A 24213-nucleotide genomic window follows, 5' to 3' on the forward strand; every position below is an offset into this window, starting at 1 on the left:
AGTTAATTTTCACCTGTCTTCATATTTTAAGCTATATGATTGAAGTATTTCTTTTAATAGTTTACTACTATAAATTTGTATAAAATTTCATCTGTAAATAGATCATTAGCTAATATCATATATGGATTTTCTATTGTTTTTTTGAGACAGGAGATGAATTTTGTAAGAAGGGCTCGTTACTAAAATCATAATTCATCATTCCTTTTATTTAATAATTTGAGAACTAAATGAAATGTTTCAAAATTAAAATTTGATATTCCACATTAAAAAATAAATAACATTTTAAGGGACAGGGAAAAAATACTTGCCTCAAAATGATAATGCAGTTAAGAAAATATAAAATTGCCCTGGTATGCAATATTTATTTACACACTGCTTCTGCTTAGGCACAAAGATAAACACTTTCACTGGGTGTCACATTTTGCCTTTAATCTGGGGCATAGTAATTGGGCTCCCCATTCTGCACACGTGTGCTGCTTTATCTTCTCATTAATCATTTTCCCTTCTTTTTTTTGTTAGCCTTCAAATCTAATCAAAACCATACATTCTGGAAGTCTCAAATGTGACTGCCAAAGAGAAGAAGGAACCAGGATAAGAACTGATGGGTGAGTTAGAGAATTGAGCCTTAGTAATCATTCAAGCTTCTGCTTGATATAACCCGGATGCAGGATGCACATAGTCCAACTGGATATGGGCTGGTGCTCAAAAGATATTTTCATAACAAAAGGACATTATAAATACATTAAACACAAAATAAAACCAAGACTGTCTTCTCCACAAAAGGGATATTCTAAGGGTAAATCTGATAAACCGATTTAGATACCAATCAACCAACTCCAAGACTCTGGATAAGCTGTTTCTAACATGTCCTTGGAATGATTTCAGACTGACATTCATTTATTTCTTTAAAGTCAGGATAGTAAGACAGCTAAGTGCATGTTTTATAAACGAACCCTCTAAAAAATAATCCTGGCCTAACTACTTACCAGTTCTTACCTTTCTATTTTTTTATTTCCTTCCCTTAAAAAGACACCATAATAATTATACCACCTTCATAAGGCTGTTTTTAAAAATAAGTAGACAGCATACATGAAGAGCTTATAATGATTTCAAGAACACAGAGAGAATTTAAAATAAGCAAGGGAGCATCATTGGTCTCATATATGATGAATTCTCTCCAGTTGAGGCACGTGAAGCACCACTCATTTCTTAGCAATTGTTCTTATCTGTATTCCCTTTTGACAACTCATAAAAGAAGACAAATCTATGATTATACACCTGCTCATATCATCTAGAATGTTCTAGCATTTTCATGTCAATTTCTAGATAAACATTCATACACTGGGGATTTGTGAACTCTTTCATGACTTTAACTCGAATCAAAATGTTCAAGCATGGACTGCCTGAACAGCTTATGATCTCTTAAAGATCCTCAAACCCCACACAGGTTTGGAACACTTCATCCTGTCAAGCCAACTTCATGTTTCCACAGGCCTACTACAGGGACTCTCAGAACATGTGAGTCAGTGGGAAACAACCTGCCAGTGACCCTCAAAAGCAATGCTCTGAAACTTGGCTTCTGACTCCTCTCTCTGGGCCACAACCTTCTTCTCACACAAATGTAATAGAAGAGCTGTCAGTAAAAGATTTACTCTGTCCAGGAAAATTTGAAGCCATACAAGTCAGAGCTTTGTGACACTGTCTACTTTCTCTCAAGAACATCAGAATTATTTCCACAACTTCATTCCATTTAAAGTCAACTATGGAATGTATTCCTCAGATCAAATCTATACTCCTCCAAATAACCTTGACATGTTTACAGTAATATTCACTATAGCACTGATGCTGAGCCTTTTTCTGCTTCCTAAAAATCAGAATGGTCACTGGAAAATAAAGCATCCTGTTCATTAACCAAAACCAACTAAATGACTCAAACCCAAATAACTCCCAGCACCTGCACAGCACAGAAGGCCTAACATTTGTGGACATCCATAATGGAAGCTACAACCCACAAGCATATGCACAATATGAACTTTAGTTTTAAATTTTTCCTCCAGTCTCATTACTTAGAAAGTTCATCTCTAGAACTTCACTTTGGAAGAACTTTGCTTGCCCTCCCTGTGACGGTGCTCCCAAGTCATGAAAAAAATCTTAATCCTCACAATGGGCTCTTCTGAATGTGCAGATCACAGCAGAACATCCAGCTTGTCACTGTGGCTGAGTACAGATAGCCACTTGCCTATCAGAGAGTGCAAAGCATTCACTCTCAGTCACAGTGATTCTGGCTGTGTACATGTCTGGCCCAGCTTCCCAGAAGAGTGCCCCAAGTAAGTAGACAAGTGGTTCATGCTTGCTTTATGGAGACATCAGTTTCATCCAGATATGTGGACTTTGGCAAAAGCAAAAACTTTCACCTAGCAGCATGTTTATATGCCTCTTCTTTTCAAAACAGAAACTGGTTACGCTTCTCTTCATCTTGACAAACATGCAACCTTAGGCAGAGAAAAGACTCTAAGTCAACCTCAAAGCAGTATCTGGCCTGCTGGCACTGGAGAGGCTATGTAAAATCATTAGGTTTCCTACCAAGGTATCTACCAAACATTTGGCTTCCACAGATGTATCTGCCTAATTCACTTAAAAACCAATTGCAACAGGGTATCACATTTATGGCAATGGAGGCGTGGCATCCCAACCAGCCATGTTGTATAAACGGATATCTAGCCCATGTCATGCCATTTGCAAACTGCTTACACACTGTATTATTTGGTATTATTTGGTTGGAGGCATGAGTTCCTGCTGGGTTTAAGAGCTTTGGGGGGAAATTTGGTGGCAAGGTGCTGGATTATTTGGTGGAAAACAAGAGATGGAGGGAGGCCATGCAGCAAGAAGGCAATTACTGAATATGTGGCACAGAAATTGGAAGGAAATGGAATTCTCAGGAGGTTCCCAAGTAAGACAGGAACTGCAAGATTGAATAATTGTTGGGGAGAGAAGACCAGAGAGGTATGACTCTGAAGGTGTTTTCCTTTTTTGAAATTTTTTACTGGGATAAAGTTCATCATCCTAAAGTACACAAATGAGAAAGCAGTTTGTAGTATACTCCTGGCCTCTGGATACCCATCACCATATCATATTTGAAATACTTCCATCACCTTCGAAAGAAGACGTACAGCTTCTGCAGTCACTCCAAGAACCCCCACCCTCATATCCCAATAGCTTTCCTACTTTCTCTCTGCATGATTTTACCAGTTATTGACATTTCCAATAGTGGGATCACACCTATTCTTTGATGCAGGTGTCTTTATTTAGCTCAAGTTGTGGAGGAACCCTGTGGGACACATATCACAACTGTCTTCCTCTTCAACTGGAATATTAAATATTCCACCTCCCTCATCCTCTCCATTGTTCTCTCCATTTTTATTTGGGTTGTTTCTGGTTTTAGGCTTTGTGGACAACTGACGTGGCTCCCTGCAGCTGCATAGCCAGCCTACTGGTCCCTGTAATGAAGCAAAGTGGCAACAGAGCAGTGGAGCAAGGAGTGGTGGCCCCAGTGGGGTCCAGGTGGTGAGCAGGACCTACAGCCATGTGAACCCGCCATTCAGGCACTGTTAACCATAGCCCAGGTCAGTCAAGCCATGCCCACCTGTCACCCTTGGTCAGCCAGACCTGGCCCCAGTACTGAGGCCTGTGGCAGCAGCCCGCTTCCTGCAGTGCTGCATTCCCATTCCAGCACCTAAACCTTCCCCTTATGACCTGCCCTGAAGAAATGGAAGTTGGCAGATCTGAATGGAAGTCAGGACTCCAGAGCTGACCAATAGCATTATTGCCTTTCCAAGCTCTCATTAGCATAAGTTTGGACCAATAACAGTAACCCAAGAGCTATATACAACCTGAAACATCCTTCCCTGACAGGTCAAATCTGCTGTTTCTGTCACCAGCATCTTCTGTTTTATGACAAGTTTCTGGTTTCTGTTCTTCAATAAATGCTATGGTTACATTGATTCATCCTGGTTTGTGGATTCCATTCATCAAATGCACAAGATGATAAGCCCAAATAGAAAAAAAGTGTTGGTGAGCTGCTGGGGTCTGCTGCTGCACGTCTTGGCTCCACCTGCCAGCAACCATAGTGAGCTTGGTTTTGTCTCAAAGCCAAGGTTTGGTAATGTAGTTGTAGACTTCACACACACATTATTATCTCATTGTGTGGACTTGTTGGGTTACATGGCAACTCCCAAGTTCCACTCCTTGAATAGTCTCCTCTGATATGACATAATAAAAACAGGACTTATGGAGGTGGGGCATCATTGTTTCCCTTGGTGTCCTACAGCCCCTTGTGTCTACCACTCTGGAGGCTCTCAGAACTGTAGCTTTTAGGGACAACTGGAGGTTCCATTGTGTGGTGTGGATGGGGACTCACTGAGAGAAGTGAATGTCAATCCCTGGCTCCCTCTCTTCCTGAAAATCCAGGGGTTAGCTCAAAGTTCCACCCTCCGATTACATGCTGGCCACCCTGGAACCTAGCCTGGTCCTCCAAAGGCTCCTCATGATCCCATAGTCAGGTAAGGCCAACAGGGTGTACTGAGTAAGCAGCCAAACAAGCACTGTGCCTTGACACTCCATTGTAAAGGGAAAGAATGCCCCATGGTGGGAAAGGCCAAGGCACACCAGAGACCACTGTCACTACAATCACTCTGCCTCTGCTCCCACCATCACAGTGCCTCTCTTAGGACTGCTGCAAAGGCCCCAGCTGTCCCAGCACCCACTCTGGTCCTCCCACTATCTGCTCCATTTAACAAACAAAGTGATTCCTTTAAAACCTGTTATGTCACTCTCTAGTCAGAGCCTCCCAGGAACTGTCTCCACACCACGCCACAGTCCTCACAAGACCTCTGGAGCACAGCATGATCTGGCCCTCTCTGCCTCACACTCATACTGGACTGTCTCTGACTCACCTGCCTCTCACCCTGGCTCTCCTTGCTCCTCTAGTACTTCATGGCCAACCTCACTCAGGAGCTGCACAGGGTCCGAGGGTCCCTTGATTAGCCCTGTGATCCCCAGAACCCCTGCCTTTACAACTGTGTCCCACAGAACACTCTGCCACTAGCACTGTGTCCCCCAGGACACCTGTCTCTTGCATTGTGCTCCACAGACTCCCTGCCTTCAGCACTGAATCCGCAGGACCCACAGTCCTCCTACACCTTTCTTCAGGTTTCTGCTGTTACCATCTATCATCATATCAGGGATCCCTAGAAAGTGTTGAGTTCCTCGCTCAATGCCCTCTCTGACCCCTTCCTAGGTCTGACTATTTCCTTCCAAGTTCATGTGCTGGAAACCTCATTCTGGGCAACAGTTCTAGGAGGAGAAATCGTTAAGAGCTGACTGGTCTGTACAGGCTCCACCCTTCTTTCTCTCCCTTAGCCTTGGCCTTCCCAGGCCCAAACTGTGAGCCAACTAATTTTCATTATAAATTTTTCAATCTGTTTACATGTTGTTACAGCAGCACAAAATAGACTAAGACACATTTAACCTGGCTTCACAGTACTAAGCAATGCAGAAGACACTACCCTGTTACCTGCATGCTTGCTTAGGCCTCTCTCCCCAGAAATGAGAGCAAGGACTTCGTTTGTTACTGCATATGTCCATCAGTGTCTGGTAGATGTTCAGAAAATACTTGTTGATGATTTAAGTCCCTCTATGACTGATATAGACATTGTCACTCTGAATGTGAAAAAGAGAAAAGAAAGAATCAAAAACACAGGAAGCATAAAGGCCACAGCAAGTTCCTTATTATCTCTTAAGGTCACAATTAATAAAGAAATGCAAACTCACAACACAGTTTGATAAGACAGGAGAAAGTACAAAATAAATAGCCACCATTAAGACTGCCTTGGTAGTCTAGACATCCTGGGGTAATGAGAGCTTCAGGCTGTCATATGTCCCCTGTGGCTGAGTTAGCATCAGTCCCCACAGGCCTGAACCTGACTCTAAGGACAGTTTCTTCCACTCAGACCTACTGTGGTAAGAAACTCCATGTACACGTCAAGCAGCTGCGCTCTCACCAGGCTCTGATTCCCTTTTCTGTGTGGGACATAAATACTGCCCTGTGGAATATAATGTAATTTTGTTGATTGGAGATAGAGTATTTCAATTCCCATAAATTAGACCATAGCCAATGATTCTGGATGTGGTCCAAAGCCATTAATTACATGCCAGTGAGGAGGTACAGAGTTGGGAGGAACTGTTGCAGATGTTAATGTTTTAAAGAATCTTCTTTTCCCCTCTCAAGGTCTCGCCTACTCAATGAAACTCTGCACTCTCACAAAACTGTGTAACCAGGAATGTTACAATTATCACTAAACATGTTATATATTGTGACTCTAACAAGAAGAGTCTGTTAAACTGGACATTACCATCTGTCCCATGAAGGTCCCACTTGAGGTAGGCAGAATATAAAGATGGAAACCATGTGAATTTGGCAGTCTGAAGAGAGTTCCTTGGGTCCTATAATCCTTACAGGTTCCAGGCCAGCTGTGGAGGACATAGCAGGGTGAGAAGAAGGGGCCATGACCTTCCTGGATCCATGAAGGGAACATGCCTTCTGAAAATATTCTAAGATCCATGTGCACTGTGTACTGGAGACTTTTGACTGTTCTGTTCTCCAGAGTCCCAGGCACATTATGCCTGGCTGACAGCTTCTCAGGAAGTATTCCTCAAGTGCCAGCACCTGGCAGAGGCTTGCCTGCTGCTGATACATTAATGAAGAGTGGTTATCCAGGTGCCTGGAGCCTTCTGTGCCTGCTCTCTGATCCCTTCACAACAGGAAAGGGAGTGTCTACACCTTTGAAAGGATGCTGTTGGTGTCCAATCCATGCCCTGTGTATTCAGCAAGAGACACTCTCTAGAAGTCACCTGAATACAGGTAGCCACTCTGAACCTACTTCCTCAGATCTCAATTGGAAAGTGGAGTGGGAAGCATCAGGTCCTTCTAGCTCCAATCACCTCCAATAGGAACCATGCAAATCCAGACAGTGAAGAGGAGCATTAATGGTTATTATTAGCCACGAAATTAACAAGATAGACTGACTTGTCAAGGAGTAACATGAGAAAGATGTCAGCTATGACATTCTGAGAAAAATGCAGAAAATAGACACTTTCTTTATATATAAATAATGGAAAAAGGTGCTAACAAATGAAGATCTTCACAACAATTATATGGATGGTTCCTCAGGTTCTAGGATTATTACACGTTGTAGGCCAGGTATAAAAACACACATGGAAACCTATCTAAAAATTAATTTTTTAAAAAATTGTGGACACACCCAACATTCTGTTATATTTGTCCATGGCAGAGAGGACTAAAATGAGTCCAGACCACATGGGTTTGGCCTCATACTGAATGTTCAAGAACCAGCCAATGAGACCCTAAAACAAGAAATAAGACTGGACTTTTTACAATCTGGCCTGCATGGTGGGCATACACCTGGATACTCTCCTCAGTGCACAGTCAAAGGCCACTGGAAAACAAAGGCCTTGTAGGTTCCCTGGTGTGCTGTGCTTTCCTGTTGGCAGGGTAATGGGCAGCTGCCTGGGTGGCAGGTGAAGGTGGGCCCTCCAGAGGCCCCCATGATGAAGAGCCTTCTGGAGGCACACCAGGATTCATTCCATACAAGAGGAAGCTGACCTTCATGCACAGTTCCAAGCAGGTAAGGTCAATGTTGGCAGGACAAAGGAGTCGGCTTGAGTCCTGCAAGGCAATGTGCTACACAGACTCCGCTCTGGCTCCTCATTTTGCCTTGGCCACTGGGGCCAATGTCTGTGGGAGGCAGTGGAGTAAAGAGCCCAAGGTAGAGCTACCTTGAGGCCTGTGTGACCAAGGCCAGCTGTAGGGAGAACGAAGCCTTCCTGCAACAGCACAGAACACGGTAGCCATACATGGCCCCACCTGGCTGTCTGAGGCTTATCAACAAATAGCATGATCCTGTCAGGGACCAGGAAAGTCCCAGCTGTGGAAGACCACAGACATCAATTGCTGGTAGAGGCAAGGTTGTTTGAGTGCCAGGGGGAGCCAAGTGTGAGACCTTAGAGGCTTCAGGCCCATTCTGAGGACCCAAGGACACTGAGGGCCTTTGTGAACCCTCATGGGGAAGCAGCCTACTGGGACTTCTGTGTTTTCACAGTGCTTTGCTCCTGCTCCCATCCAACCTCCTCCCTGTCCTGCCTCTCAGGGGAGAGCCACTGTTAAAGTCAATCCTTATCCTAGATCTGCAGAATAGCTGCCCCCAGGGCTGCAGCATGGGCAGTGAGCATGAGCTACAACCCGGAGTCCACCATGCTGCAATGGGCCCGAGGTGAGCAGAGCCAGCACCAAGGAAAACTAGGGAACATAGATCCACTGAGCTGAGGCAGCCCTGCTGGGCCCAGTGTGGATACCTGCTCTATACAGCACTGCAGCCAGAACCTCCAGGCTCCATGATCCCAGGACTTCAACCTCCTGCTTGACAAAAGTGAGAAAATGGGAGTGGGGTGAACATGAATGGAAATTGAGGCTCAAGCATTGTTACAATAGCATCAGTACTTTTCCAAACCTTGATTAGCATAAGTTTGAACCAACAGCGTTGACTCACATGCTATATAAACCCCTCACCTAGGACACTTAGATGATAACATGATATTGGGTCTGTTTTTGTCTCTATAGGAGTTCTGCTTTTATTTTCACTCCAATTAAATTCTATTCCATTTACTCTTGCCTTCCCTATCTCATTAATTTAATTCTTTGGATGTGTGAGGCAAACCTGGAAAGACATTAGAGGTAAACTGCTAGACCTTATTGCAGCACTGGAGAGCATAGCAGACATTCAGAGCTATAACACTGAGAGCTATGATATGCCACTTAATGGTAGTTGAAAAGATTCAGACTTTCCTGGTTGCAACCTTCAAAGCTGACACTTGTAGATGATGTGGATTCCTGGCTGCTGAGCCAAATCAGCCATCCTACTGGTTCTTGTCAAGATGCCGATATAGAGCTCATGTGGCCTGTGGCCCTGAGGAGACTGCTATGTAGCCAAGGATGTCCTGAGGCAGGGCAGGCCAGTGCTGAGGTAGATTAGGGCAAGCTGTTCTGTCACTCTGCTGAAGCCTGGATTATGCATAGTGGCACACCTACCACAAAAGCACACTCTATAGCAGTACCATGGCTTCAGATACCCACTGAGCATGTGCAATCAATGACTTCAGTCTTCTGCTTCCCAAAGCAGGGAGCAAAGTAAAGCTAAATGTGGATGAAATTCAGGACTAACCAATTTCATAATTAATTTTCCAAGCCCTGGTTAGCGTAAGTTTGGACCAATAGCAGTGAACCAAGGACTCTATAAATTCCTAAACTAGCACACTTGGCAGAGAAACCCAGCTGTCTATTCCTCTCTTGTGTGGCATGAGTTGTGTTCCTGTAACTCAATGAATCCTACTATTACACTCACTCATCCTGGTTTGAGAATTTCATTCTTTGAATTCATAATAAACAAAATAAAAATGGAAGGTGAGCTGCTGGGTTATACTGCAACACTGGTGGTCAGGGCCTGCCATTAGGAGCTGTAAGTACTTCCTGAGTTCAGATGCTTGCAGCTTGTGCAGACCCCACCTGGCAGCAGCAGAAGTAAATTAAGTTTCACCTCAAAACTGTGGTTTCCTAGGCATCCCCTCTTTGATTAGCTGCTAACACTTAAAATGAGCCAGCTTGACTGCAGTTATCTGCATCTTCACAGACTGCTCACCAGCAGAACTGGTGAACTCAGCTTCTTAAACTCTAGCTGTGTACTTCTATCATTGTTGCTTGGGTACAGATAACAACTCTAATGAGTGGCTACCTTATCTGCATGTGATGTTGAGATTTAAGACAAGTTTCAAGAGGGAGCTCTGCACCAGAATGCAGGGACCTAAAGATCTCTGCTAGCTTTTGCTGTGTTGACTTTTCTACACTGGGTACTTAAAACCCTTGCAAAAATGACCATGGTGGCTCCAGCCCCTTGGGATTACTACAGAAAACACTTTGTGAAGCCCTAGATCCTCCCCACTGATACCCAAATCAGAGCAGAATAGTGCTTAGTGCCAGTAAGCTGAACATCACCTGAACCACCAACCTGGTGGTGTAACTGCAATTTATGGACAGCATGTGTAGTCATTTACTTCATCGTTTTATTGTTATTTCACTGTATTTTATTATGCTGAAGTCCATTGATCTACAGGAATGAATTCATCATATAGAAAAGCATCTTGCTCTGTGAAGGCTGTGTTGGGAAGAATCAAGCTGGAATTCAGAATCACCTCCAGAACAGGACTACAGTCACTGCATTTGCATCACAGGGGGACATGGCCTCCTTTCTAGCACAGTCATAAGATCAGTTTGAGATGAAACTCTACCACTTCTGTTGGTAGGATGAGTCTGTGTACACTGCAGGCCTCTTTAGCCAAGAAAGCCTATTTCAGTGTTTACTGTGAATCACAGCAGGGGATGCCTGCCCTTGTCAGCTCTGAGGGTCAGAACAGGCCAGGCCATTTTCTCCACTGCCACTGAGCAGTGTGTTTCAGTTTTGTGCTAGAGCTCCCTGCCTGGGGAGGTCTCCAGTATTGCAACAGACTCTAGCAATTCACTACCAACTTATTTCCAGGTTGTTCTCACACAAATCCAAAGAATGTCCCAGAAGATATGTGTGAAAGCAGTAGAATTTATTTAAGTATGAAAAATAGAAACAGAACTCTTGCAATGGCAAGAAGGAATCCAACAGCAGGTTTTTAGTCCAAGTGAGCTAGTCTAGGGGATTATCTAGCACTTGGATCAATGATATTGGTTCAGACTCATGATAATCAGAGTTTGGAAAAGTACTAACGTGATTGTCACCACACTGAAGCCTGAATTTCCATTCTAGTTCACCCCAGTGGTATTTTCTCACTATTGGTTGGCCAGCAGGAAGTTGAGGTCTTGGGATTGTAGAGGCTGGAGTTATGGAGGCAGTGCTGTGTGCAGTTAGCATCCACCCTGGTCTAAGCCTGGTCTTGGTGTCTCAGGCCCACGTCAATGTGATGGGCTCCATCTGGCTGCAGCTTGCCACCCAAACTCCAGGCCCTGTGGGCAGCCATTCCATAGCTATATCATAGCTATATCATAATGCCAGTCAGGCATTATGATATAGAAATTTTACTCTAAAGACAACAATGATGAAAACATCATGAGACTAAGGCATCTTTCTTCCACTCTCCTTCTACTATGAGCGTGGGACTGTTTTCCAAATGCCATGGAGCTGAACGTCACAGCACTTGGGTATCATTGCTGACCTATGAGGCCAGCTGTCTTGCAGAAAGCCAGACATTAAAAAAACTAAAAAAGAAATCCTTCTTCATTTACTCTGGAAAATACATCGATTTTTCATAAAATATCTATTCTAATGTGCAATGAGTTTAAAGTAACTTAAAACAAATTAATAAATATTTCTAAAATTTCCCATCTTTGTTTCACTGCAAATATTGATAATTATTATCCACTCCAGGAAATAGTTTGTGGGTCCTTATAATCTTTAAGAATGTGAAGGGATTCTGCAGGACTGGGAACAGCTGAAACAGGAGTGTTCGTGGGAAAGATAAACACAGTAAGGTCACTGGGGTCAGGGTCTGTGAGTGGAGGGCAGGGCTCACATGGATTCTGCAAACTTTTTTCTTTAAAACTAAATCCAGGTATAGAATTTTGGCATTCTGTGGAGCTGGGTGGTTGTTATACCATACTTCTAATGTTTTTTTAAATAATTCATAATAAAAATAAATTGTCGGGGGATAGGGAGGGCAGCAGAATACAACAGGCACTAGTATTGCTATATGTATATACGTGGCTGTATAACCAATGTGATCCTGGAATCTGTACACGTGGAAAAATGAGAATTCATACCCCATTTGAATCAAATGTATGATATGTTAAGATCATTGCATTGTCTTGAACAACTAATAAAAAAACAATAAAAAAAATAAATTGTCATGAACATGTCATTTAGAGTTATGGAAGCAATTACCAGAAATCCTATCAACAAACGTGGCTAAGTTTCTGGTGCAGTGTGAAACCAACGTGGGCAAGCAAGCCTGGAAGAGGAGGCCCTGTGGTTCCATTCCTCTTGATATTAGATACACCTCCCTCTGCATCTCAACAAATTAGAATATTCAAACAGATCAAGTGAAGAGAAAATCACCATGCAGAACTTAGAGATGAGGAGAAAGTCTGGAAGGAGGAGGAACTGCACCATGTGTTAGGATGTGGGACAATGGGGGCTTTTTCTTCCCCTTCATTTTTCATCTATTCTGTTATGTGGCTGTATACTTTCATGTATAGCATAAAATTATTTTTAAAATTAGCAATAGATCAAAAAAGACAGATAATTTTTCTTTTCTCCTGGGAAAGACTGGCTACCACATGGTTCTATCTCTCCCGGTTATTCACACATGGATGCCTGGTGGCTGCCAACCTTCTGATCCTTAGAGACTATGATCATAGGTGTACTCTTCATCTCTCCTGTCTCTTCTTTGGCTAGTTGTCCTCAGCTGGTGCTGTTAAACCCAGGGCCTCCTCTGTCTTGACCTGGTCCTCTTCTTTATTTAGAAAGTTACTAATCTTTGAATTTGGGTACACCCTTAATAATCCTAAATAAACTACATCTGCAAAGACCATGAACCTCACATTCTAAAGTTCAAGGTGAACATGAATTGGGGAGTACATCATCCAACACACTATAAAGACCAAGCAAAATGAATTACTAAAGGCACATGCTCCAAATATAATTCTTGCTTCAAATGAAGAAGTACATGGGTTAAACCTAGGCTCACTTGATAGAACTCTAAAGCAACACTGCCCCCCCACAAGCTGTTTAACTTTTCCAAAACAACCGAATCAATTCTGATGTGATCTGCATATCAACCACCCGTAAATCTAAAGATGTACTCACCAATATAAGTACTGAACACCTTCATGCTTTTTCACTGTTCCAGGTATATTCACTTGTAACAGAAACTGAGTCTTCACCAAAACCAAGTTCAACAGAAAATGATCTCATTCATCATCCAATTGGCAAACAGAAACTTTGTTATATAATGGACAAGACACTAGTATAATATTTGTAGGTATAATTATAAAATATGCTGTAGGTGTACTATTCTCTTTGAAGTCATGTGTATGTCTGTGAGTGTGTACATGTGGAGATGGGAGAGTGGATAGATAGATATTGAGGGATGCTGGACAGGATCAAAGTGGACAGCTGGTTGGGTGCTTTCAAGGCCTGCCATCTCTTCCTGGCAGCTCCCTTTGAAGTTGAGCTGGGTGCATGTGACTGAGCCCTCATAGTAGACTGGATGGATATCTACCTCATTTTCAGGCCTCGAGCAAATTCCTCCAGTTTCTCTATACTGTGCAGAACAGATAGCCATGAACCACAGGTGGCTTCATTGCCAGCTTGAATCAGCATGAATCCTTGGGTCAGCATGGGTGGAGAGACCAGAGTCACTGGATTCTTAACTGGGGAGTGAGGAACAGCCATGCTTCTCCATTTCATGGATCCTTTAAGCGTCTTTCCTTGCTATAGTTTGGGTATTGACAGATCTTCCAAAGCCCATTTACTGAGGCTTTGTCCACAGGGTGGTATAATTGGGATGAAGAGGAACCTTTGAGAGGTGGGCCTAGTGGTAGGCCTGAGGCCCCTGAGGTGTGTCCTTGAGGAGGAGTGTGGGACCCTAGCTGTTCCCTCCTCCCCTTTGACTTCCTGGCTGATGACAGGAGTAGTTCTGCTCTGACACACCCTCCCACCATGATGGGCCACTCCGCCACAGGCCCAAAGCCACAGCACCAAACCATTGTAGACTGGCATCTCTAGAACTGTGGACCCAAAAAAACCCTTTCTCTTCATAAGCTGATTAGCTCACATATTTGTTACAGTGAATGAAAGTGGACTAACACAATTATCAACTTTCTAGAGACTCTGAAGCAGTCATGCACGCCCTCCTCTTTGCTCTTATAGCTTAGCCTCCACAGTGCCTCCTTGCAGCAGGCCTGTGCCTGTGCATGGCCTGTTTTCCCTACAGAGCTCTTTCATGAGGCTGGATCCTCTGCCTTATTTGTTGTTATATTCCATCTCCAGGCATAATGAGCACATGACTTTCTTATTTGTCTTCCTGGATAAAGAGAAAGAATTTGTCAAAATGTCATTTATAAGCCAATTTTCAAAAAGAATTTATTATAAAGTAGATGCCTCCGTTATTACAATTGAAGTCTAACGCCTGAGTTGTCACAGGTCCAATTGGGTCTTTAGCTCCCGACGACGCACTGTCTGCACTGATTTCCAGACACTTCCTCTCTGTGCTTCCACATCCCAACTCCAGCCTGCACACCTCTCTGGGCATACATCTTCCCACTTCCCAGGAATGAAGGTGACCTGGAGGGAATGGCCCTTTCACATCTTGGCACACATAGCTGCAGGAAGACACACTCCTGTTCATGTCACTTCTTGCAGCTTCAAGAAGTATTCCACTTCCTGTCTTTACCAGTGGCCTCTGCTCTGTAGAGTCTCTTGCGTGTCTGTGTTCCTCCCTGCAGATTTCCATTTCTTGTGAGAGATAGGGGTATAATTTTATTTTGTTACATATGGATTTCCAGTTTTCCCAGAACCATTTGTTGAAGATGCTATCCTATCTCCAGTCTATGTTTTTGGCATCTTTGTCTAATAAGATAATTATAATTTTTTTTTGATTAATCTCTGTGTCCTCTGTTCTGTACCATTGGTCTACAAGTCTGTTGTGGTGCAAATACTGTCCTGTTTTTGTTACTATTTCTCTATAGTTTAGGTCTGGTATAGTGATGCCACTTGCTTCGCTCTTCTTACTAACTATTCCTTTAGCTATTCTGGGTCTCTTAATGGATCAAGGACCTAAGAGTTAGATCAAAGACTCTGCATCTAATAGAAGAAAAACTAGGCCCTAATCTTCATCATATGGGATTAGGCCCCAACTTCCTTGATAAGACTTCTATAACACAAGAATTAAATCAAGAATCAATAAATAGGGTGGAATCAAACTAAAAAGTTTTCTACATCCTGGGAGAAAATTTTTACCCCTCACACATCAGATAGAGCACAAATATCTAGGGCATACAAAGAACTCAAAAAGCTAAGCACAAAAAAACAAATAACCCAATCAACAATTGGGCCAAGGACCTGAACAGACACTTCTCAGAAGAGGATATATAATCAATCAACAAATATATGAAAACATGCTCATTGCTCATCATCTCTAGCAATCAGAGAAATGCAAAGCAAAACTACTCTAAATATCATCTCACTCTAGTCACAATGGCAGCTATTATGAAGACAAACAATAAAAAGTGTTGGCGAGAATGTGGGGGAAAAGGCACACATACTTGCTGGTGGGACTGCAAATTGATGCAGCCAATATGGAAAGCAGTATGGAGATTCCTTGGAAATCTGGGAATAGAACCACCATTTGACCCAGCTATCCCTCTCCTCATACTATACCCAAAGGACTTATAAACAGCATACTATAGACCACAGTCACATTAATGTTGATACTAGCACAATTCACAATAGCTAAACTGTGGAGCCAACCTAGATGCCCTTCAGGAGATGAATGGATAAAAAATTGTGGCATACATACAAAAAGGAATTTTACTCAGAGAAAAAATTACAGCATTTGCAGGTAAATGGATAGCATTAGAGAAGATAATGCTAAGTGAAGTTAGCCAATCCCCCCAAAAAACAAATGCCGAATGTTTTCTCTGATATAAGGAGGCTGACTCATACTGGCTGGGATAGGGAGGGGGAGCATGGGAAAAAATAGATAAATTCTATATAGTGAAGAAGGTTTGGAGTAAAAGGGCGGAGGCAGGGAATTAGCAAGAATGGTGGAATGTGATGGACATGATTATCCAAAGCACAAGTATGAAGACACGAACTGGGTGTCAGACTACTTTATATACAACCAGAGTTATGAAAAACTGAGGTATATATGTGTAATAAGAGTTTTAATGAAGAAAGTACATTTATAAAAGACATGAAATGGCGTGAACATACTCTATATAAAAAGATATGAAGAATTGTGCTATGTGTAATATGAATTATAATGCATTCTGCTATCATGTATTTAAAAAATAAAATCAATTAAAGAAAAAAAAGGTTTCCATTTCTTAAAGTGAAACTCCCCTCTGGATCCTCCAGGAGACAGCAAGAATAAGGGAGCTACATTTGCCCCAGCCCTCCGACAACCTCATGTATACCAGAACAAGCAGCATTCCCTTGCAGCTGTGTCCTCTTTTCCAAAAGGACGCTGTTTAGCAGATGGAGGAGGCCAGTGGACACTCTACAACAGGTTTCTACCATCAATGGCTTGACCAGTCAGGGAGACTGACAGCACCCGAAACTTTCCTCAGCTTACAGGCTCAGGTTAATCCGTCTCTTCAAAAAACCTTGCTACTTCTACAGAGCCCATCCCCTAATGGTGGAGCTGCAAAATACAGTGGCTCTACCTCTGACTACTGCCCTTTTCACCTGTGGAGACCATCTGAGTATCCCCACTGGGAAAGGGAGGCCCTGCCACTGCAGGAGAGTGGAGGGTGAGCCGGGCAGCCTCCAGCCAGGCCCTCAACCTAGTGGTCACAAGGCCTGGCCCTCCTCCGTGTGGCCCTCAATACTGTGGTCAGAGAGCACACAGCTCTGATCCTGTCTGCTGGCCAAGCTTTCAATCCACGTGTGCAGTTTACCTGGATTCAGTACCTCAATTTCTTTTTGCTGCCAGCCACATTTTGTGTTTTTCTCCTGAAAGATCAATTCCCCTCTTGGACCATGGCTTTGATAAACAGGTATCCCAACATGATCTCACCACCAAAGGGCCTTGCAAAGAACCTAGTGTGTCCTTCTGTGGTCTGCCTCCCTCCTAGGAATGTGAGACCCCTGAACTGGGTGATAAAATGTGCTACGTTCCCAGTGAATTTTTGTTAAATGAATGAGTGGAAGGAACAAAATTATCAAGCAAAGTGGTTAAAGGACCCAAAGAAATTTTCAGACACAATTAAAAGTTTAAAAAACCCAGAAAAGTATCCCAGGTTGTGTGGTGGCAAAAGTGTGCCTGAATCTAGACCTCAGCACCAACATGCAGAGTAGACTCAACTCTAAGACACCATTAACACCGAAATGCAACAAGTAACCTCAGCTTAGCCACCACCCAGTGTGCAGGAGATAGTACCTGGCTCAACAGATACCAGTGACCAGACAGCTGTCATGTCCATGGTGAGCAGGGATTCTTTTTCACAGTTTTAACTAATTTGTGCTTGGGCATAAATTTTAATGGAATTCATATTAAAATCCCAAAGACAATTCTTCACAGAACTAGAAAAAGCAACCATGAAATTCATGTGGAAAAATAAGAGATTCAGAATAGCCAAAGCAATACTTAGCAAGAAGAGTGAAGTAAGACACATCATAATAGTATAGCTTAAACTGTACTACAGAGCCACGGTAACAAAAACAGCATTGCATTGGCACCAAAACAACAGAGAACAATGAACGGTACAGAATAGAAGACACAGAGACAAACACAAAAAATACCATTATATCATATTAGACAAAGGAACCAAAAACATACATTAAATTTAAAAAGTCTATTCAACAAGTGGTGCAGGGAAAATTGTAAAGCCACATAAAACAAAAAGAAAGTAAAGCCCTCTCTCACTCTTTACAAAAGTCAATTGAAAATGGATCAAAACTTAGGCACTAGAACAGAGAACCTGTGCCTAATAGAAGAAAAAGTAGGCCCACATCTTGATTATGACAGCCTAAGACCTCCTTAAGGAGACTCCTACATTCCAAGAAGTAAATTCAAGAATTAATAAACAGGATAGATTCAAACTAAAAAGTATATTCTCAGCAAAGGACACAATCAATAATGTGAAAAGAGAGCCTACAGAATGGGAGAAAATCTTCCCCACATGCACCTCAGAGCATTAATCCCTAGGATATATGCAGAACTCACAAAACTTAACACCAAAAAAACAAATAACCAAATCAATAAATGGGCTAAGGAACTGAACAGACACTTCACAGAAGAAGCAACAAATACATGAAAAAAATGTTCAACGTTTAGCCATCAGAGGAAAGCAAATCAAAACTACTCAAAGATTTCATCTCACCCCAGTCACAAACATGATTATCCAGAATGCAATCATCAAGTAACAATAAATGTTGGTGACAATGTGGGGAAAAGGGTGCATGCACACATTGCTTCTGGGACTGCAAATTGGTGCAACTATTATGGAAAGTAGCATGGAGGTACCTCAGAAAACATGGAATGGAACCAATATCTGACACAGCTATCCCTTTCCTCATTTTATACACAAACGACTTAAAATCAACATATTACAATGACACAGCCACCTTATGTTTACAGCAGCTCAACTCATAACAGCTAAACTATGGAACTAACTTAGGTGCCTTTCAACAGATAAATGAATAAAGAAAATGTGGTGTGTATGAGTATAGATATACATGTGTGTGTGTTTCTGTGTGTGTATATATATACACACACAAAAAAACAATTTTACACACATATATATGATGGAATACAACTCAGCCTTAAAGAATGAAATTATGACATTTGCTGGTAAATGCATGCAGCTTATCATGCTAAATGATAAGCCCATCCCAAAAAACAAAAGGTTGACAGTTTTCCCTGATATGCTTATGCTAATCAGTGTATGAGAAGGTGGGGGAGTAGGAAAGTATACAGTTGCTTTAGATTGCATAGAGGAGTAAAGAGAGGGGAAGGAGTATATTGGGTGGGTAGAATGGATAGTAGAATGAATCATCATCCAAAGTACATACACAAATACATGACTAGTATGATGCTACATCCCGCACAACCAGAAACATGAGAAATCATACTATATTTATGTATGATATGTCAAAGTGGAACACCTTTTTTAAAAAGTTGATTAAAGAAAACATACCAGTTTGCAGAAAAATACATGACTATAGTATCTGCCCATAAATTGATTCACCTGGAGACAATCATGCTAATGAAGATAAACCAGTTTACAAAAAACAATGGACAAAGGTTTTTTTCTGATATGTGGAAGCTAACTCACAACAGGAGCAGTGATAGGAACAGAAGTACAGTACATTAGACGATGGGGAATGGAGGGAAAGGAAAGGACATAAGCAAAGGAAAGACAGTGGAAAGACTCTGACACAGCTTTCCCATGTATATACATGGAAACAACACAGTGAATCCCACCGCCATGTACATCCTAAGAATGCAACTCTAAAAAGGTAAAGTATAATTATATAAATAGGGACTATATCAAAATGAGTTTTTTGTGGCTCAGTGGTAGAGCACTTGCCTAGTATGTGTGAGGAACCGGGTTTAATTCTCAGTACCGCATATAAACAAAATAAACAGTCCATTAACAACTAAAAAAAAAAATTTTAAAACGGATTTTATAACTAAAACAACCAATAAGTGAAAATTAATAAAATGAAACATTTCCTCGGTTCCTTTAAACATTTTAATAACACTCAAATCAACATCAAATGAATGGAAAGAAAAAAGGGCTTTTAAGAGTGGGTATACACTCTCTCCCACTTTTCTGCCAAATAATGACTCAACTATTGGGACAGACTTTTTCTAGCTTCTTACCTCCAGAACTGTGGGAAGTAATTTTCTATTCTTTATAAATCTCATAATTTTCACTATTAGAAATTAAAATTAACAAATTTCAATATTAGACTAATTATCTAAAATATAACAATACCTTTGAAACCGGAGTTCGAAGACGAAGCTCCATGGCTTCTGCTGGCAGGTAGGTGCTGCCCGCGAGGGGCAGGGAGGCCTCTGCAGCAGAGAGGAGTCCTAGCTCTTGATGGCGGGCCATTCCATCCAGGGCTGCAGCAGATCCCAGCAGATCCTCAACCATTTCTTCTTTCGGCAGCCTCTACGAAGTCGAAGAACCATCTCCGGGAAACAAAGCAGGCTGGAACTTCCTCGGGACTCCGGTGAGGCGAGGCTCCAGGGAGGCTCTGGGGAGGCTCCGGCGAGGCGAGGCCCCGGCGAGGCAAGGCAAGGCCCCGGCGAGGCTCCGGCTCCGGAGAGGCAAGGCGAGGCTCCGGCGAGGCGAGGCGAGGCCCCGGCGAGGCGAGGCGAGGTGAGGCGAGGCTCCGGCTCCGGCGAGGCGAGGCGAGGCTCCGGCTCCGGCGAGGCGAGGCGAGGCTCCGGCTCCGGCGAGGCGAGGCGAGGCTCCGGCTCCGGCTCCGGCGAGGCGAGGCGAGGCGAGGCTCCGGCTCCGGCTCCGGCTCCGGCGAGGCGAGGCGAGGCGAGGCCCCGGCGAGGCGAGGCGAGGCTCCGGCGAGGCGAGGCGAGGCTCCGGCGAGGCTCCGGCGAGGCGAGGCTCCGGCGAGGCGAAGCGAGGCTCCGGCGAGGCCCCGGCGAGGCGAAACGAGGCTCCGGCGAGGCGAAGCGAGGCTCCGGCGAGGCCCCGGCGAGGCTCCGGCTCCGGCGAGGCCCCGGCAAGGCTCCGGCAAGGCTCCGGCGAGGCCCCGGCGAGGCCCCGGCGAGGCGAGGCGAGGCCCCGGCGAGGCGAGGCGAGGCTCCGGCTCCGGCGAGGCTCCGGCTCCGGCGCGACGAGGCGAGGCCCCGGCGAGGCGAAGCGAGGCTCCGGCGAGGCCCCGGCGAGGCGAAACGAGGCTCCGGCTCCGGCGAGGCTCCGGCTCCGGTGAGGCGAGGCTCCGGTGAGGCGAGGCGAGGCTCCGGTGAGGCGAGACGAGGCTCCGGCTCCGGCGAGACGAGGCTCCGGCTCCGGCGAGGCTCCGGCTCCGGCGAGGCTCCGGCTCCGGCGAGGCTCCGGCTCCGGCGAGGCTCCGGCTCCGGCGAGACGAGGCGAGGCTCCGGCGAGGCGAAATGGCAGCAGTCTGGACGGCCTCACAGCTTCTCTTCCCAGAACAACCTCCAAGAGGTTTATATAGCACTTGGTCCAATGCTATTGGTCCAAACTTATGCCAATTAGGACTTGAAGGAAGTACCAATGCTATTGGTCCAAACTTATGCTAATTAGGACTTGAAAAAAGTACCAATGCTATTGGTCCAAAGTTATGCTAATTGGGTTGGACACATACTAATGCCATTGGTCAGTCTCTTTTTAATATTCATAGTACATTCATTCATAGAATCAGCCCCAAATTCCCACGCTGACAATGAATGAATGGCCTGGGAAGCGATCAATGGCAAAACCGCAAAGAGCTTGCCTCTCATTCCCAAAGCCATGGGTTTGATCCCTGTTCCAAAAAGAAAAATGAAAAAAAATTACAGATAAATTTACATCAGCAAAAAGGAAATAAACAAACTATCAATACATAAATCTTATTCAAAAACATACCTGCTCTGAATTCTGCAGATCTCTGTCAAGTGTAGCCTTACCCTTTACCTCTTCAAAGCAATTTTTCCCAAAACTTGAGAGTCATGGACCATGTCTTAGTTATGTCTCTTTCGCACCTATGCCAGAGGCGACGTGGATGTGTGGGATGTAATCCTGCTGAGGATCAAGGTCTGATTTGGGGCCAGCTTGGGAAGCATTACTGGTGATATCAAATAATAGTTATTTATTAAAATTCAAATTCATGCATGAAAAAAGTGATATAGAACAAAAAGATGGTATGATTAAAGGTCAACAAGAAGCAAATAGGGCTGAGGTTGTGACTCAGTGATAGAACCTTTGTCTCCCACGTGTGAGGCACTGGGTTTGACTCTCAGTACCTTCTATGAACAAATGAATAAAATAAAGGTCCAGAGATACTCACCGGAGCTCAGGCCCTTCCCAGATGCACTGGAGCTGCAGTGGGATGCTCAGGCCCAGCCCAGAATGCTTCTACTCACCTGCAGACACCAACCAGAGCTCATGTACAGTCAAGATCTGCCCCCGCTGACCTGGGCAGGAGGCCAGACACAGGGTAAGCCAGTGTCCATCCCTCAACTGGGAGACCTGCACCGAGCTTAAGTCTGGCCCAGGACCACGTCCCCACACTGGCAGACACCTGTTGGAACTCAGGCTCTGCCCAGATCAGCCTCACAAACCTGCATGGAGCCCAGGAAAGGGTAGGTCCAGGTCCATCCTAACACTGGCTGACCCTCCCCAGAGCTGAGCCTCGGGCCATGACTGCCTCCACCCACCAGCAGACCACTGCAGGAGCTCAGATCCAGTCCAGAGTCACCATGAGGACCTGTGCAGGAGACAGGGCCCAGGGTAGCCCTAGTCCATCCACTCATCTTGAGACTGGCACCAAAGTTCAGGTTCTGCTCAGGACTGCCTCCACCCTCGAGCAGCTACCTCCAGAGCTCATGTTTGGACCAGGACAGACTGCCCACCAACAAACACTCGCTGGTGACCAATCCTGGCCCATTTCAGCCTTGACGACCTGAGTGGTAGCTGAAGCCCAGAATAGGCCCTGGTCCATCCCACCACCAGCAGACCCCTGCTGTATCTCAGGCACCCACCAGATTGGCCTTGTAGATGGGCACAGGAGCCCAGGAATAGGGTAGCCCTGGGAGCATATGTCCAACGCCACACCACCACCAGAGCTCAGACTCGGCACGGGACTGACTCTGCCACAGGCAGAATCCTGCCAGAGCATATACAAGTCCCAGATCAGCCTCACTACCCTGCACAGGAGCCCAGGCAAGGGGAGGCCCTGTTGCAACCCACCACCTGCAGAACCCCACCAGAGCTCCAGCTCTGCCCAGATCCAACTCAAAGACCTGTCAGGACAAAAGCCGAGTCCAGGGTTGGCCTGTCCTTCCAGTCATCAAGAGGCTTGCATTGGAATTCAGGCTCTGCCCAGGACCTACTCTGCCCACTGACAGACAGCTGCAGAACTTCAGCCCCAACCAAGATCAGCCTCACTGACAGGCACGGGAGCCTAGTCCAAGGTAGACCTGGTACCAGCTGAAATACGCAGGCCCCAAGAAGAGCTCAGGCCAGACACAGGACCACTTCCGATCAACAAGTGGAGCTCAAATTCGGCCAAGATTGGCCCCGCTGACCTACTTGAAGGCAGAGGCAAAGATAGGCCCAATGTCTTCTCGCCACATGCAAAACCCCACCAGACATCCAGCTCTACCCAAATACAACTCCATGATATGGCAGGAGATGAAGTCCTAGCCCAGGGTAGACCAAGGCAATCCAGTAACCATGAGACTAGCAGTCTCTGCCCAAAGGCCTACCCTACCAAAAGTCATTTTGGCAGCCACCCAGATCAGCCTTGCTGACAGGTGCAGGAACCTGGCCCAAGGTAGGCCTGGACCCAACTGCCACAAGCAGGCTGTGAGCAGAGCTCAGGCCAGAAACAAGACAGTCTCTACCCAAAGGCCCACCTCTGCCAGAGCTCATCTGTGCCCCAATCCACCTTGCTGATCCACTGAGAAGTCCTGACAGGGTAGATCCTGTTCCCTCCTGCCAACAGCTGACACCCTGCTGTATCTCAGCATCCAACCAGTTAACCCTTGCAGATGTGCACAGGAGCCCTGGCACAGGGTAACACTGGGAACATATGGCCACCACCAGACCTCCACCTCTGCTCAGGCTTGGCCCAGGACCGACTCTGCCCACAGGCAAGACACTCTCCAGAGCTCATTCCCAGCCCAGGTCTAGCTGGAGCATCTGCAGCAGAGCCAGGGAAAGGTTAGGAATGTTCCATTCCTCTACTGTCTGAGCCCTGCTGGAGCTCAGGCTTGGCCCAGGACCACCACCACCCTCATGCAGTCCCCTGCTGCTCATAAATAGCCCATATTTTCCTTGCTGACCTGCACAAGGGCCCAGGCAAGGGGAGGCTGAGCTCCATCCTGACAGCTGCAGACCACCACCAGAGCTCCAGCTCTGCCCAGATCCAACTCGACAACATGGTAGGAGACAGAGGCAGAGCATAGGGTAGCCCAAGTCTATCAAGTCACCTTCAGACTGGTACCTGAGCTCAGGCTCCTCCCAGAAATGACTGTCCACTGTCAGACAGTCACCAAAGTTCAGCCCCAGTACAGATCTCCCTCTGACAGGCAAGCAAGCCTGCCCCAAGTTAGGCCTTGGACCAATGCCACAAGCAGGCCCCAAGCAGCCCTAAGGCCAGACACAGGACCGTCTCTGCCCAC

General features: G+C 45.0%; 1 long non-coding RNA gene and 1 pseudogene across 1 annotated transcript; one reads left to right on the forward strand and one right to left on the reverse strand.

Annotated features, from left to right (window-relative positions):
- The window catches only part of LOC144370366 (short coiled-coil protein pseudogene), a 56121-nt pseudogene extending 36264 nt beyond the window's left edge, over positions 1-19857 (reverse strand).
- LOC144370368 (uncharacterized) lies at positions 346-4001 on the forward strand. Its single transcript, XR_013430348.1, has 2 exons — positions 346-605; positions 3443-4001. It is a non-coding gene; the product is annotated as an uncharacterized LOC144370368 (long non-coding RNA).
- Positions 19858-24213: the final 4356 nt, after the last annotated feature.

The sequence above is a fragment of the Ictidomys tridecemlineatus genome, chromosome 14, assembly GCF_052094955.1.
Source record: "Ictidomys tridecemlineatus isolate mIctTri1 chromosome 14, mIctTri1.hap1, whole genome shotgun sequence".
Taxonomy (NCBI): Eukaryota; Metazoa; Chordata; class Mammalia; order Rodentia; family Sciuridae; genus Ictidomys; species Ictidomys tridecemlineatus.